This window comes from Vespula vulgaris, chromosome 17, assembly GCF_905475345.1.
Source record: "Vespula vulgaris chromosome 17, iyVesVulg1.1, whole genome shotgun sequence".
Taxonomy (NCBI): Eukaryota; Metazoa; Arthropoda; class Insecta; order Hymenoptera; family Vespidae; genus Vespula; species Vespula vulgaris.
Genome location: NC_066602.1, coordinates 2,623,652 through 2,636,313, shown reverse-complemented (window position 1 = coordinate 2,636,313; position 12,662 = coordinate 2,623,652).

Sequence of the window (12,662 nt, the reverse complement as noted above, 5' to 3'; positions counted from 1 at the left end):
AGGATATAAAATATTTATGTTGGATTAAACGTCTAAGTTTTCACTAGTAAACCGGCTAAATACCAAATAGTTTGTCTTTTCGTTGATATCGACTTTTCTCAAAAACCGACGAGGGAACGTTCAAAAAGGACGAACGACGCGAATAGAAAGACGGGTTTCGAAAGGAAAGTAAAACACCGCAGACGTTCTAGGGCGTTACCGTACCTCGTACGAATTTAACATTGCGAAATCGAGAATATTATGTACGTGAATGGTATATATGTATATAGGGACCGTATATAGAGTTATATACCTACGTTATGTACCTATACGCTTTCCTATCGTCCGTAGCGGGCAAAGGTAGAAACGCGTTACGATACTGCGTATACCGAGCGTATTGTGGAAACGTATTCAATGGCGCTCCGCCATTTAACACCCCGGCAAGCCACGAAGTTTCCTGCAATGAAAGCACCGGCGCGGAACCTATTGTGAAAATATCTGACCACTGTCCGGCGCAATGAGGTATGGCTGGTCCCAGCGAGTATAGTGTGTTAGGTCGAGTGTTAAGCTACGCACGTGCGCGTGCGAGCGCGACCCATCGCTCGAAAATATTTCACGCTAGCCACGCTAAAGAGACATAAATGCGCTTGACCGGGCGACCCTGCGGTGAACGACTCGCGTTAGAATTTAACGAGCTCGAAAAAGGAAGATCATCGACTGGAGAATTCGATTTTGAAGAGGAACGAAATTGAGAGAAGATATGGTAGTTGTAATGCTTGGTTAAAGATGGTGGAGCAGGCCGACTCGTCCGCGTATAGAAGTCGGAACGGGAAAGAGAAGAGGGTACGATGGGAAAAGGAAAAAGAAAAGAGAAAGGAAGGATATCGTGTCGGAAGAAGAGGATAGAGAGAGAGAGAGAGAGGAGAGAAAGAGGAGAGGGAGAAAGGAGGGTAGAAAAGCAGCGGAGGGCGAGGAAGAGCAGGCAACATCGAGAGGAGGGAAGAGCGCAGACTCAATATCTCCAAACCGAACCCTCCGATAGGTCGAGGTTCGACTTCGAGGGTGGGAATAGATTTCCAATCGCGCGGGGGGTGGTCCTCGATGGCGCTCCGGCCGCGTTCTCACCCCGTCACCCGCCTCGGCACCGAGCCCTGCAACTCGCTTCGGGGTCCACCCTTTCCTCTATAGGTGGACCGAACGCACCTACACGCAACCCCCTTTCCTACCCTCCCCGCCTCCTTCGACGCACACCCCTTTCCGACTCTCACCGTCGATATCGCCGTATCGGTTGGCTCGAGAGCCTGAGCTACCCGAGAGGGTGGAGAGAGAGAGATAGAAAGAGAGAGAAGACCATGGAACGAAGGAGATACGACGAGACCGCTATTGACCAGGCTTCGATGCGCGCATCTGGGCGTAACCCATTCGTTCCTTCCGTCGTACCGACGGAACGTCGGAAAGAGGAAGAGGAGAAGAGTGATAGAGAGGGCTACGTATAGGTAGTAGGCGGTGAGGGAAGGAGAGGAGAGACGGTGCCGCGCCTGCGAATTGTCGTCAGGGCGACGGCGACACTGGAAAAATCGAACAGAAATAAACCGAAGCGTTTTCTTCGCGGAGCTCCGCTACGACTGCACTCTCTTCTCTCTCTCTCTCTCTCTCTCTCTCTCTCTCTTCTCTCTCTCTTTCTCTCTCTTTCTCTCTTCTTGTGTCTCCTTTCCTTCCTCTATCCGTCTTTCTTCCCCTTTGGTCTTTGCTCCGACATCCTCTCTACCTCCCTTTTTCTACCGAGACCAAGAGAGAGAAAAAGAGAGATAGAGAGAGAGAGAGGGAGAGAGAGAGAGAAAAGGAGAGACAGATAGAGTGAGAGAGAGGGAGAGAGAGAGGGAGAGAGATAGTAGTCGTCTTTCTTCCTTCTTCCATCCCCGACAACCTAGGCACGACCTCCTATCTCTTTCTCACCGTTTCACTACCTCTTTCTACTCCTCCTCCTCCAACTCAGCGGCCAGCCGCTCGCTTCGTTTCTCTTTCTCTTTCTTCTCTGTCCCTCCTCTATTCTCTCTCTTTCTCTCTCTTTCTCTCCCTCTCTTTCTTTCTCAGACTCCTCGAGTTTACTCCGTTATTGCCAGACCGTCCAGGACGACTGCGTTGGACTTTCGACGTCTATTGGCAGTCTCGTTCTCTCTCTCTCTCTCTCTCTCTCTCTCTCTTTCTCTTTCTCTATCTCGCTCTCTCTTTCTCATTTCTTCATCTTATTTCACCTTTTTCGCGGTCAATATCCGTTCGTTCTATGCCTACGCTCTTTCCGTAATCTCGTCGAAGCTTTTCAAGGAAAACTTTTGTCAAGGATATACAGTTGAAAACTTTCTCCCGTCTAATGTTTTCGCAAATTCCTATAGGAGCGTATCACTTACGCCGCGACGTTCCAAGTGAGTTATGCCTCGGCCTCCTTATTTTCGCGATTACGCGGAAAACGGGAGAATAGGATGGTAAAAGGAATCTTGAAAAAAGCGTACACGAGAGAACGAAGCCTTCTCGTCGTAGATCTCCAAAGCTCGTCGCAACTTTCAGCGGATGAGTTGTTGGAGCGATTTAGGCGTTACCACGGGAGCCGGTCCTTTCGTATCCTCTCTCTTGTCTCTCTCTCTCTCTCTCTCTTCTTTTTCCCTCTTTCTCTCTTTACCTTTCCTGGCTCACGGAAAGAGGACCGTGCCGGCGTCGGTATTTACACGTCTCCGTGCCCCGACGAAACAAAGAATTATTATTTGTATGCCCTCGTGGGTGGCGGAGGATTTTGCAGTTCACAAACTAAGTTAGCCAGCTACAACTCCGTGCAGCTCGGTTTTCGTGTGTCCGGAGACGGAAGAGGCCGGCCAAGCTCGCTCTTCGTATATCTGCCTTTCCACGGTATCTGAGATTATGTGTTGCGAATATACGGAGAGTCAGAGGAGTTGCTCGTTCCAGTGTCGTCCCGAGAACGCGTTTACGTACGCGTGCGCCCTTTCTTTATTTTCCTTCCGACCGTCTTTCTCTCTTTCTCTCTCTCTCTCTTTCTTCTTCCTTTTTCTCTTCTCCTCTTTCCAGCTTCCTCTTCTCTTTCGAGAACTATGCTCGCTACCCATTGTATTTTTGCACGGGACATACACTTTTATAAATCGTCCGACGTACTAACACCAGGCAGCAGCCACCGGAGGATTAGATTAGCAGTGAATTATAACGCTGCGAGGAGACGACGAGTCTCTCTCTCTCTCTCTCTCTCTTTCTTTCTCCTTCCTCTTTTCATGGAGCCCTAACACACTGTCGCTGAAAGTCCCTCCGTAAATATCTAAGAACCATTTCGGATATTAGCCTGGTAAAATGTTGAATATTACTATCAAAATGTCTTCGTTTAATATCGCGTCGACGCGATTTAATCATCGAAATGTCTTAACGTCTACTAGAAAGAATCGCGATTCCTTGGGGATTATCATGGAAAATTCGATCCTGGCGTTCCTTAGCACGATATTAATTTTACAGGCTGGTTTAATCGTTACTTCGATAATCCGGGAAATCACGCAAAGTATTCAATTTACCTCCCCTTGCTCTTTTCGGCCCGAAAGTACCTCGGGAGTAGATACCGGTAAACTTTGTTAACCAACAATCTTGTTACGAAAGTACCCTTTAGGAATCGCAGAGAATACGTAGCGTTGGGTCATACTACGAAATAAGTTCGAGTCGAAACTTCAAATAATTTCCAACTCGCGAAGATTCAAGATAAGATATCGCGGTTTCGCGAAACGGCCTGATTCTTGCACATTTTCAACGTCGCATCGAAAGGAAAAGCGAAAGAGGGGTAGGATGTAAAAAGGAGAAGGGAAAAAGAAATGTATAAGAGTGGGAGAAGAAACGGAGAAAGGAGATCGAAACTCTTGTCGGTAGTTTCCTTTCCAGGAGAGAAGTCCTGCTTCCAACGGAGCACCTTTTCTATCCTGGCTGCTGGAAGTATAGGGGGTGGAAGGACGGTGGACGGCCGGAGGTATTGATCTCGACTCTTGCTCTTCTCAACTTTTTATCCGGCGGTACCACAGAGCCACTACCGTCGGTCCGCCCATCGCGTCGATCTCAACGACAACTACGACCGAGTAGGAAAGAAGAAACAGAGCCCGAGAAGGGAAGGAGAGAACGACGACGACGACGACGACGACGACGACGACGAAGACGACGACCAAAGCCCTGCAAAGCCGCAACTTACTTCAATTCCTCATTCCCGTGCGAATTCTTGGCTCGAACTTATAACCAACTTGCAACCCCCTGAAGCTCCGGCCAGACTTCAAGTTCCCTGATTCTCTTGGATTTTCGCGGCCAGTGAAAAAGAAAGAAGCAAGAAAAGAAAGAGAGAGAGAGAGGGGGGAGGGAGAGAGAGTAACGCTTAACGAGCATTTCAAACTTCCTTGTTTTACCTTGACTTTTGCTGATTCTTCGATTTTTCACGAGTCCGTCCAGCGATAATTTTCCCTTCTTCGTTTCTCATTAATTTTTCCTTCTTTCAATATACGTCTCGATATGGCGACTTAGCGACGCCAATGTCCAGTTAGATCTCGGTTAATCGCTCGATCATTTCCCATTAATTCCATCCGACGAAATATTTTAATAGCTTACCGCTTTGCGTGCATAACGCCGAGCTCAGCTTCGAAACTGGGTTACACCGGGCTTCGGTATAGTAACGTGTTTCATTTGGTTGCGTGCCAGTGATACAATAGTTGCCCGAGTCGCTACGATCGAGTTAACGTCGACGAGTCTTTGCTATTAATTCCTTAACTTTCTCTCGCTGACCTTCTTCAATTTTCGTTACGTAGTAGTTCCCTTTAATCAAAACCGTACAAATCGAAAGGATTCTCAGGATTGGAGAGAACGTCAATAAAAAGAAAAAGATTTAACGTTAGTGGATAGGAAAACGGTAGAGGGCTAATCGAGGCCGGAGGGAAGGGCGCAACTCGGAATTAAAATTTAGTTTCGTAGAGTCTAGAGGTAGTAAGCAAGCCGTAGCAAACTCTCATTTCCCATCTGGTGAAATATCGTGTATTTATTTGTCTGTGAAACCACCAGTTTCGTAGGCCCCAACCACCACCACCACCACCACCACCACCACTGCCGCTGCCACCGCCGCCGCCACTATCCGTTTGCTAGCACTACTACCAAGAACAGGAGTACTCTCGCTCCTCCTTCGCATTGGCAGCGACGAGAAACGCTGGCTGCCCGACTACTACTCGGCACCTCTTTTGGGCACGGAAGCCCGCAGAGAAACCGGGTTTCGTTGGTGCCGAGGCAACCGGCAGCTATCTACGTTTTCACCGTTTTCGCGAAATTAATATATCCCTCATATACTTTGCATATTATTGCAATATTCCGTAGCTATTACTCGTCCGCCTTTTCCTATCTTTCTCCCTCGGTAGTAGGTATCAGCCTCCAACACCATCAACGATATCACCTGCGGCACCACTACCGACACCGTAGATTCGACTCCATCGCGATATCCAGCTAAGATGATACGCGTAGCGTAAAAGATTATACTTGGATTCTCGACAATTTTATCAATAGGATGTATGCACGTAAAGTAATTTCTTACATTACATTTCTCCTTAAGCAAAATGCATTATTACGTTATTAGAGTATCGTGATCAAAGCTAATCGTAAAATGTTTCGAAAACTCGAGATATCCTTTCTTTTCTACGGCCCATTATATTAATCATATCGTCATTCGTTGCGTGTTAGAAAGTTCACGATCTAGCTGATGTACAATAGCTTTTCGGTGTTTAAATATAGAGCCGTTTTATCAGAATCTCTGTCAGTAACGAGAGGATTAATCCTCGAGTGCCGGTTCAATGACATCCGTACGTAGTCTAGAAGTAGCTACGTCTGACCTCCTTCTATTTAAAGTAGCATCACCCAATGAGGAGATACGCCGCGATTAAAAATCACCGAATTCGATCTAATTGCGATATAGAGCCAACCGTATTTTCTCGTCTTTTCTAATACCGAATACCGCACGAGAGTTACAACGTCGATGATTCCTCCCATCGTATATCAGGGATGTTAACCTTCGACGTAAACGCTTATCGACGGTATCAACGCTTTTCACTTTTATCGATCGATATTAATCCTCTTGGGTAAATTTATGTTTCAACGTTGATAATACCTTTCTAAGTATCTGACTAATAGAAAATTAGTCATCTACGCTAAAAAGAGTTTGATCGGTTTTGCTTTTCCACGAGGGGGTCAAACGACCTATCCAGAGGACTTGCTGATATATTTAAATATCGGAGAAACGTTTTCTTCTCCCCTCCCTGTACCTACTCCTCGAAGATGAGGACGCAATAAGTAATCGCGTATCTTAGCGCCGCGAAAAGTCGTAATTTATCCGTCGCGACTTAAAGCGTGACGTCACCACTTTCCACGCCTTTTCGCACATGGTAGTACCGTCGGGGTTGAAAATAGTTTCTGCATACGGTTCATTTCGCTGCTTCGCGCAAAGTTAGATATGGAACGTTAATCCGTCGATGCCAAAGTGGCAATTTAGTTCCTTTAGCTAATAAGTAACTGTCGCACGTTGATATAATTAATGTTTCCGTGCGGTACGCGGCGCGAACCGTTTTCGCGGACCGTCTTCTTAGTTAGTGCCAAATTGATGTTCACGCTTCTACGTAAAACTCGCGATTCCTCGGTTCAACGACACTTTCCTTGGACGATTCCAAGAAGATTTCATTCGATATCAAAAACGTCACCGACTCTTTCTCTTATTCCGATTCGACAAAAAAGAAAGAAAGAAAGAGACTACGTAAAAGAGAGAGAGAGAGAGAGAGAGAGAGAGAGAGGGAGAGAAGGAGAGGGAGAGAAAGAGGATGAAAATATTTTCAAGGAACGACGACGATCGGCGACTCGTTTCAAAATCAATTTCGGCCGGAGCTCTTCCCGAATTAACGTCGGTTTAATTTAAAACCCGTGTCCCGAGTGGGACTTGTCTTTCCTTCGTTCTTCTTTCTTCCTTCATCTTCTTCAATTCCTCTCGCTCTTTCGTATTTGCATCTACTAAGTGATAAGTAAACCCCCGTAGACATATCCGGACGGGCGATAAGCGGGAAATAAATCGCGAAACTTTAAGTAGTTATAAATCTATACTCGCACTGTGATGAAGAAAGAGCGAGAGAGAGAGAGAGAGAGAGAGAGAGAGAGAGAGAGAGAGAGAGATACAACCAGCTATAAGGAGGAAAAGGAAGAAGAGCAGAGAGGAGAAGAACGTTTAGGGTTGGAGAAGCAAACGTAGCGGGAGGCATAAAATATAATTGCATCGGTTGGAGTAGCTGCACTGCCCTAGGAGAGTGAGAGCTCGCGAGCGCGCTAATAGCGACTCCTCTACCACCCCCTTTACTCTATCTCCCTTTCTCTCACTCTCCCTCCTCGCATTTTAATGCCTAAATTATGTTCGGCATTAGAGATAGACGGTCTGCGTCGGGAACGACTCCTATTGATTGCGACCCCCGCGAACACGCTACTACTCTTCCTGCCTTTCTTTTGTTCAGACAAATTCGCCATTACCACGTTCTTCGGAAATGGCTGCACTTTCAACATTTTTCTCTCGGAAATATTCGCGGAGTTTAACGGAAAAAAAAAGAAAAAAAAAAAAGGAAAAAGAAAAACAAGAAAGAAAGAAATAATATATATCCAAGAACGGATCGTTAATTAGATAGAAGACGAGTTTATTAAAAATTTATTTCTCGCTTTTTACATCCTCGAGAAATATTTCGTGATAATAAATGTGACGATTACGCTAAATAATTGATAATAATCTTCTTATCGGAACGCTGTTATTACGTTTTTCTTTTCTTTCTCCTTCCCTCGTAATAAACGTCAAAAACTGCTTCAATTAATGGGAATATCGGAGCAATTATATCCCAGTTATAAAAACACATCTTTCGTTATCTCTATATGTTATCTAGACCGAGAGCTCGCATTTTGAAATTGTAAATAAATCCGAATAACGTTTCGAAAGCGATACTTTTTAAATATTACCTGACTTTATAACCCAATATTTGAAGACTCGAGGATGACATCTTTTGATGAGGATCGAGCACGATCCTACTTTTTTTACTTTTATTCTTCTTTTATTTTCTTCCATCCAATTCCAATCTTCAAATAAAGTTCAAAGGGCGAGTTTATGATTAGCGAGGACCGATCTAGCGCGGCATTTGTTTAATTAGTATCGCGTCGGTACGCGTCGACGATGCACAAAGACGTCCTCTCGGTGCCTTCGTCCCTCATTCGGGTGTCTCCCTTTTTACGGTAGCTCCCAAGAAGTGGTAATAGGCTTTCGCACCACCAAATGGATTTCGAGATTTATGCTAACACGCCGCATTTGTTGCCGCTTTCGCGGCTACATATCTACGAGACCAGAGATACTACATTCTCGTCGTGCAGACGAAGAGGACTCCTTTTCGTGGACTCGGTCCATCTCTCTTCTCTCTTTCTCTCTTTCTCTTCTCTTTCTCTTTTTCATTCTCTCTCTCTCTCTCTCTCTCTCTCTCTCTCTCACTTTTCTCGCCGATACGCCCATCGTCGAAATCATCATGCCGTACCGACGTTTATCCTCCATTCGCTCGACCGTTCGCGCCAGCATGAGTAATCGCCAAGCACACTATAGATCAGTGATGCGCAAACTATAGATCACGACCTCTTAAAGAGCCGCGTAAAAATTATCACACGATATTTTCATACGCTTTACGAACGAATAAATAATGCAACTCTTTTTCTTCTGTTTTTTTTTCCAAGGTAAAAATCTTATTCTTGCTTTTTTCAAAAGGAAAAAAGAAGGAAAGAAAAGGAAGAAAAAGAAAATTATACGATGTCTCGCTATTTTCTTATATTTAATAATGTAATAAAGAAATTCTAGAGGTCTTCTTAATCGTATTACGAGGTAAACGAAACGTTTTCGAAACATCAAGATAGTGTGAGAAAAGCGAGAGAAATGGAGAGAGAGAGAGAAAGGGAGAGAGATATATAGATAGATAGATAGATAGAGAGAGAGAGAAGGAGATACAGAAAAAGAGAATTGGTCTGTAAATGCTAGAGATTAATTTACGGTGGGAAAGATAAGGAAGAAGGGAAAGCGAGAGCGATTCGTCCTTCTCTTTTCTCATCTCCTTTCTCTCAGCGTCTTCTACAAACAGAATTTCGATCGCGCCTTTTCTAGCCTGGGGGTCATGATAATAAATGTATATCAAACCGGCCACGAAGACCACCCCCGTTTCTTGTAAAACGTATCCATTGTTGTTGTTGCAATTAGTCATTCGAGAGACACCCGTCTCTCGGTTAGAAGCGAATAATATATGTTCTCGATCGTGGCTGCCACTGTTATTTTCGTGCGAGAGTTTCTAGATTCCAAGTGAGTGAGAGAGTGAGAGAATGAGAGAGAGAGAGAGAGAGAGAGAGTGTGAGAGAGAATGTGACACGATCACGACGAAGGAAAGGAAAACAGAGGGAAAGACGATGATCCCAATTTCAAGACGATTGGTTTCACCAAACTTTAAAATAGATCTTTCGAGTTAACGAGTTGTCCGGTTAAAGTTATGATTAAAAAAAAATGAGAAATGTCTTAAAAATATCTATGTTATTGCCGGTACTATTTCACGTTCGATGAAGAATCTTTTTGTTCGAGCAAGAAAGGGGTAAGAATGGATATAGAAAAGAAAAAAGAGAAAGAGGATAGAAGAAAGAAAGAAAGAAAGGAAAGAAAAACAAAAAAAAAGAAAAGGAAAGAACAATCTTTAAGATATGAGGATGGCGTGTACCGTTGAAACGTCACTTCTTTACGTTCGTTCTAAGCGGGTGGCCTCGATGTAGAAGCGAGTTTGAAATAAGACGTGGACAGGTGGTCAGCGAGACGAGAACGCGTATCGTTTACTACTAACGCTGCTTGGTGCTCCTTCGTATAAGTGCTTCGCTGTGTAGTTAAACAACGTAGCAAGACCGGAGTTCTCGTCTAGAACGCGTTTACCCAATGAAATACGCGAAAGAGAAAGAGAGAGAGAAAGAGAGAGATGGATAGATAGATAGATATATAGATAGATAAATAGAGAGAGAGAGAGAGAGAGAGCTTTCTTCGAGAAGTTAATCTCCGAGTTACGGTCAAGTTCGTTTCAAGTCCATCGGAGTTAAGAATGTATTCGATGCAATGCAGAAAAATAATTATCGAATAATTTTTTGTCAATGATTCAATTATATGAAATATTTATATCGTTTGTTAAATTTGATCATTAAATTCGATAAATATTTCATTTTAACATCTTATTCCAGCTGGCATGAAATATTGTAGTAAATCTAAACGAACGTTATAAAATAACACTCGAAGGTATCAAAATCATGAATTATTGGCAACCGATGAAAAGGAGGAATCGTTACCAATGCGGTTACGATATCTTTAGATCGAGGACACTCTTCCAAAGAGGTAAAGAGAAGATCGTCTATACCAGTTGGCGAAAGATACCCGGAAGATAGGACTATGCGAAGATAGGAGTACGATCCGCTACAATTTATCACTAATGCAGCGAAACGCCCACTGTCTCGAGAAAGAGAGAGAGAGAGAGAGAGAGAGAGAGAGAGAGAGAGAGAGAGAGAGAGAGAGAGAGAGAGAGAGAGAAAGAGGGATAGAAGGAAAGAAAAAGAGAAAGTGTATTCTCTCACGCATACAGAGTTAACTTATCTCTTCCATTTGTCTCTAATATATATCAAAAACGGAGGTGTTTTATTAACGATTAAACTACCACATGGTACTTGGATCTGTCAATCGTTTAATTAAAGATTTAACGACGTGCACGTAACTCTCTCAAACTACTTGCGATCTCGCATTAAATACTTTGCTCTCTATAAAACCACCCACGAACGAAGAAGATTCTCTAAGTCGGTCGATAGAAATTGTGAACAAAAATTATATATACATATGATAAAAAAAGAAAGGAAAAAAGGAAACGTTTGATCTTCGACGATATCCAAAAGACATATAAAAGATGAAAGATGGATTCGATCATAGATGAGACACGTTTAAAGTATAAATTACGAGATAAACGATATAGAAAGTATTAAAAAAGATCTCGATTCAACTGTGGACGATCGTCAATAAACGCGATAGATACCGTCGATCTGCCGATGAATCAGCACGACTGAACGGTCCATCGGATGCCAGCAATAATAGTATCACGAAGTCGCCTTTCAGACGTTTATTGGTCGGCCGGATATCTACAAGCATCGCTCGATTAAATTCGATCGAGCGTGACGGTACTCTCGGTGCAACGGCGAACGCGACTACTCTCGCGAAACTCGCGTCGTTTAAAAGTATTTCTTCGCGTCTGTCGGGCCAGCATCCAGCGGAGAAGGCAACGAGAATGAGTAAGAGAGAAAAGGAGAGGGAGAGGGAGAGGGAGAGGGAGAGGGAGAGGGAGAGAGAGAGAGAGAGAGACAGAAAAGAGCGACGGCGTAACGCGCTAGATCTATTCTGAATATATCGCCGTTATTAAATACGGATAAAATATAGACGTCCGCGGTCGTTTCGCCGACGCATTTATACCGCTCGCGTAATATACGGTGGAATAATCGTGACTGGGACTGCATTTACGAAGTGATTCACGCGGAACGTGAATCGCGCTCGTGAGTGGTTTGTATTCTTCGCTATCTATAGAAAGAGCAGCGTCGTCGAGCGAGAGAGAGAGAGAGAGAGAGAGAGAGAGAGGGAAAGGGAGGGAGAGAGAAAGAAAGAGTCAGACAGGGTTGGAGGAGAGGAAGGGAAGAAGGTAGGGAGGGTGCAAAAGAGAGATAGAGAGAACGAAAGAAGGTAGAGGAGGGGGAGAGAAGGCATTCCAGGAATAGGCTGTCACGAAGCGGTGCCAATGCAGCCACTAACCTATAACTTATTTCACGTATCGTTTGACGTGATGCATTCGATCCAATAATATCTAACCCCGCCATCAGAAGCGTCGTCGAGGTTTTCGCGACTATGTTATGTACGTTATGTATAATAGCCGAGGGCCTGAACCGACAAAATTCATAACGGGTACGTCGCGGCCATCTAAAGTACGAGAGAAGCTAGCATTAGGGCCGTTCCACGAAGCTAAGGAAACGTGCGAGGATTAAGCGCGGATCGAACGCATTCGCGATGTAAAATCTTATCCGATATGATTGGCGATGGGAAGTTAGTTAAAATCAAGATCGTATCGTAGTTTAATATAGCCGATGAAAAGTTTCATGAATCATGGGAGACAATTCACGTAGAATAATCGTGATCGAGGGGTGCTGAGACCGATGAGTTTACTTTAATAAAGGGAATATTCTAATATCAATTAGAACGATCCCAGTCAATTTTCACCGGTTCCAAGAAACTACATACAATGTAGGAGTGGTTCGATCATAAGTTACACTTTGAAGACAGAGACAAAGAGAGATGGAAGAGAAATATAAAGAGAACGATAAGGCTTCCTACGAAATTCGTAGCAAAGGGAGCTACTCTCTGCGAGCATGTTTGCATAGCCCCCTTGTGACAATGTGAATGTAGCACCGGGCTACTTCCATCTTCTGTCAGATATGTTTGCCACGCTCTCTGAAGCTGACTGCTAAAACAACAAACGGAAGAACAGTGGCTGCTAGGATATAGTCACCGCCTCTGTCGT